Raw genomic sequence first — 5,086 nt, forward strand, 5'->3', positions numbered from 1 at the left:
AGGTTAGTCACACAAACCTCGTGGTTGTCCTCAGTCATGCCGTCACATCAACAGAAGCTCACACATAAGTTTCCACCTACTTTCATTAACCTGGAAATTAGAGTCCATGACCAAAACAAAAACTCCAGAAAAAGCAAAAAAAATACAAATATATTCCCTGCTCGGCTGAGCCCGGCGTGGGGTCTTGAGCGCCCACACAGGACACAAAAGAGCCTGAAGAAAAACAAACCGAGGATGAAGGCTCCGGTGCAAAGCCTGCGCAGTCACAAGAGCGCGCGTGTGCCAGCCCCCACCGCACGCACCACCTTGACGTCCCACGCCGGCCCCGGCCGCATATCCATTGCGTAAACAAACCGCTGAGCTCATCAGGCTCACATGACGCTGCTGCTGCCTGCCCTCAGTCAGCGCTGCTGCTGCTGCTGCTGCGTCACGGCTGTGAGCCTCTGCAACCGCGCAGCGCCGGCAGGAGTTCACGGCAGCACTTGAACCTGGTTTTTCCTGAAAATCCTCTGGAAGTGGCAGTTTTATCCCACGCAGACCATTTGTTTGCTCCAACACTTTCAGAGCCAAGTTTCCCCTCTCCAACAAGACTCTCACAGTAAAAGGAAAAACATTTCTTACTTTTTCTATTCTTTCAACCTCTTATCTGCTTGTTTAACTCCTAATTAAAGTCACAAAACTTCCTTTTTGTGGAGAGAAGTACTGAGTGCGTGGCTAAACTGAGCTTTAATTGGAGGCTTTGACAAACAGTAAAGGGTGGGACCTCTCATTTACCACCTGTGCTTCACAGAAATTAGAGGCAAAAAAAAAGGCTCAATCTTGACGTGCAAAGCCCAGAGATGCTTTATGGCAATCCATCAATGCTGACGCCGGCAAACAGGAAATGCATCAAAGTCCAGATTCCGGGCGTAATTTCCTGTAAATTTTGCCTGACGTGTTTATGATCTGTGTAAACGTTTGAATCTCTTGTTGAGTGCTCAGCCTGGTGTTATCTTTGTTTAGGTGTGCAAAGAAGCATAAAACATGTTAGCGTTTTGTGTTAAGATCACCCGTCTAACAGGTTTGAAGCCCTGAGGGACAGGAAACTCTCCAACTGCTACTGTCATCAAATCTTTTTTTCTCCAAATTAAACCCATTTCCAGATATTTTGGTTTTTTTTTCCCTCCTAAAACCCAATTTTCTGTTAAGCTGGCCTGCGGCGTCCCTCAGGGCAGCAGCCCAGATTGGTCCCTTGCAGATTAAACTAGTGGGTTGCGTTAATCCCAGAACATTTGTCTCAGATTGAGGGTTTTTTTTTTTTTAATCGATCATCCCCCAGATGGGGTGCTGTGCATCCACGTGCTGCCCTTCTGCTTTCCTCTATGCCAAAGATTTAATGGGGGATTTAGGAGATTAACTACCACTGGGTTTTATTGCATTACAACCTATTAGGTTCTCCGCTTTTAGATGAATCCAAGAGTGGTAAGAGTTTGTCTTTTGGTAAGTAGGGCTATAACGAGTATCAGAAAACACAGATATTTGCAATTCTAGAAAATTTTACTACGACTGTTTGTGACGTCTGAAATCAATCTTTATAAATGTAGTAAACTACACTCTTATGAAATGTTAAGTATAAAATTGCAGGATAATGTCAGATTTTAAGTATCTTAATTAAACTAAAGGGATATTGTCATCAGAACTTGGTGTCAATAAAGGTTATCATTTTCAAAATAAAGCTTTCCAATATTTTTTGTGGGTGAATGAAAAATTTAAGACTAAAGTTCAGCTTCTAAAAACTGATTTTGTTTAATAATAGTCAATAATTTGAATAAAAAAGTATATTAAATATTAAAGTGATTGCAAATGTTTCGTGATCAATTATGTGACGTAACACGACTGCTAGCGTGGCAGAGAAGTCGTACCAGAACGTGTCTGCATCACGTTCATCTATAGTTTTGGAGTTACGGCTATCTACTAGAACTGTAGTCAGATAAACTAATTAATGAATAATTATATTAATTGTCATTAGGGCATTGACAAGTATCGGAATACTCAGATATTTGCAATCTCTTCCCAAAAATTTGAGTGTGATTATTTGTGATGTCCAAGATTGCCGATTCGTAGTTTGTCTAGTTTTGGTTAGTAGGACTATAACAAATATCAGAATAACCGCATATCTGCAATGTGTTTGACTGTTTGTGACGTCCAAGGTCGCAAATTTGCGATATTTATAAGTATAGTAAAATACACTTTTATTAAATGTTATATAAAAATGGAGGATAATGATGGATTTTAAGAATATTAGCTAAACTAAAGGGATACTGTCACCAGAACTTAGTGTCAATAAAGATTCTCATTTTCAAAATAAAGCTATCAAGTGTTTTTGGTGGGTGGATATAAAAAATAATACTTACATTGAGTTTGATGAAATAATTTGTAGAAAATTAGATTTTGTTTTAAATACAGGCAGTAATTTGGATTTAAAACATGTATTGAATATTAAAGTGATTGCTAAAACTTTGTGATGACTTATGTGACGTAACATGACTGCTAGCATGATGAATTTCTTATAAACACTATCGACAATTTAAACAAATAAAATACAACAAATCTGAATTTCAGAATAGAAGTCATATCAGAACACGTCCACACAACGTTCACGATACGGCTATCTACAAGAACTGTAATCGGCTAAACTAATTAATAATTAATTAATTATATCAATTGTCATTATTAGAGTGACAATTACTCAGATACTTGCAATAATGTGAGTGTGAATATTTGTGCCGATTTATGATTTGTATGAATACAGTAAAGTACTGTGTAGTAAAACACATTTTACATAATGTAATTACCACTAAAATTGCAGAAAAATGTTAAGTTTTAAGTGTATAAAGTACGCAAACCAAATGTGCCATTAACACTGGATTTTTCAAAGTAAAGTGTCAGTGAAGGTTCTCATTTTCAAAGTAAAAGTATGAAGTGTTTTTTGTAGTTGAAAACGTGAGACTAAAGTTCAGTTTATTGACATAAGTTCTAAAGAACTGATTTTGTTTTAAATACAGTCAACAATTGAAACAGAAAAAAATTTATGGTGCTTTTATTTTGGTAAATTAAGAAATATTTGTTCTTAAAGGGAACAGTCTGATTTCCAGAATAAAATATGTTTCAGTATAAGAAAAAAGAGTGGAAAACAAAAGAAAGACGCTGAAGAATGCCTGTAAATAATTATATATCACCTTATCAGCATTTGAAATTGATACCAGTGTTGCCCAATAAGTATCGTGATCTATCGCTAAATTTATCTTTTTTACACCCCTTGAAGTTAGCCTCGGCTAATTTCCCATCAACACTTTGTTTACCTGCAAGTTTACAGCCCCTCATAACCTAAAGTTAACATTAGAAAAAAAAAATGATGTGCAGCTCAGACAGGAAAATGAAGACGTTAATGGATCTGTTTCTCTGGACGTGGATGCATCTGAATGGAGCGGAGATGGAAGACTTTGCGCTCCTCATCCATCATGATTTGAATAAAGAAATACTCAGAAACGCAGTTTTAACCTTAAATGATTGAATAAATGTCCTCCAAAAAAAAAAAAAAATCACAATTCATATCAGGTGAAGAAAATGTGGAAATCAAAGTCCATTCTGAGTTTGTTTCTCCAATAAAAGGAGAACATTTTAGGCTTTTTTAATGGACAAAACACCATAAATATGCAAAAAACTGATAATCAGTTGCCCAAAAAGCAGATTTTCCATTAATATTTAACTAATTCTATTTTTTTCTACCATCCAGCAGCTCCATGGAAACAAATATATTTATCTCAGGGGCTCAGAGAACTCTAAAAACATGATTTATTCATTTTTCCTGGCGATCGTCGCTTCATTTTCATCCTTTTAATCTGAATTCAGGCAGTTTTTTTAAACAATCACCATCAACTGCAGAAAAAAAGGGAGGATGGAGAGATTTGTGGGGAAAGAAAAGAAAAAATAGTATATCGGATGAGTATTTTTGAATAAAAGTGAAAGAGGAAACGCTGAGTGCTCATAAGGAAGATGAGGCTGTGAGGGGTGTAACCGCTCCGGTCATGTACTTTGCACACTCAAAACTGCAGCGGAAAAAAACTCCCACGGAGTCGCCAAAACCGCCTTTTAATTTTAATTGATTAAACCTCGTTCGGTTCCATCCAAAGAAACCGAACCGGGCTCGCGGAGTGGCTCCGGTGTATTTTTTCCTCCTTCAAAGATTTTAAGTCGCAGTTTTCGCTTCTCGCCAGCACCGCCATGTTGAGAGTGCTTTGACATTTTGGAAGTGTCCGGTATTTTCCGGCGGCTTTCCCGCACCTCCGCGTGAGAGGAAATAAAATAAAAAGAGAAGAAGAAGAAGAAAACAGAAAATCCCGCGTGACTCGAAATAAAAAAAATATTTTAAAAAATTGATTTCAAAATCGAACCATTTAAGTGAGCGGTTGCGGTAAATTCTTTTTTTTAACTCGAAAAAAATATATAATTTCGGGAAACAAAATAACCGTTAAACATCGCGCGTGGGAGACTTTTTAAACAAGTTGGGCGACAGAAACCGCCTCGTGCACCAAAATAACTCTTCAGCTCGCGCCGTCGAAACGGACAAAAAAATAACCACGGAAACCGGCGTCACCTGCCTTACCTGTCCAGGTTTCCTCTCTCCTTCAGAAGACCCCCCCTCTCAGCTTTTCTTTTTTTTTTTCCTTCCTTCCTCTCCCCCCTCCTCTTCTTCTCTTCGGTCCGCACGAGCAGAGCAGCGCGAGCGACGTCTTTCAGCTGCCCCCGTTTCAATATGGCATCTCCCGTCTGCGCATGTCCAAAATCATGTACAGATATTTTCAACTCCTCCATTGACTTTTCGAGAAGAAGCAAACAGAATCTGTTTTATAGCCTCAAAGTCCAGCCAGCATAAACATTACACAACTAAACACTTTCAAAAGACGTAATTATTTAACTTTTTAACACAAATAAAGATCAAACTGTAAAAATAGGAATAAACCAACTAAAACTTAAGTTGTTTTTAGCTAACTAATACTCAAAAAATTACAATTTTGACCAAAAATCACTTCATTTTATGTGTTAA

At 37.6% G+C, this 5,086-nt stretch overlaps 1 protein-coding gene across 4 annotated transcripts in view; it reads right to left on the bottom strand.

Annotated features, from left to right (window-relative positions):
• sfmbt2 (Scm like with four mbt domains 2) overlaps nt 1–4,871 on the bottom strand; it is a 62,926-nt gene extending 58,055 nt beyond the window's left edge. The window contains exon 1 of one of the 4 annotated variants that reach the window (XM_024288518.2): nt 4,646–4,871. The gene's annotated coding sequence lies outside the window, so the exon portion shown is untranslated. Of the gene's footprint in view, nt 1–17; nt 488–4,645 lie in introns of those variants that run through there. The other 3 variants (XM_024288537.2, XM_024288531.2, XM_024288525.2) reach the window with 3 other exon arrangements.
• Nucleotides 4,872–5,086: the final 215 nt, after the last annotated feature.

The sequence above is a fragment of the Oryzias melastigma genome, linkage group LG23 (assembly GCF_002922805.2).
Source record: "Oryzias melastigma strain HK-1 linkage group LG23, ASM292280v2, whole genome shotgun sequence".
Classification (NCBI taxonomy): Eukaryota; Metazoa; Chordata; class Actinopteri; order Beloniformes; family Adrianichthyidae; genus Oryzias; species Oryzias melastigma.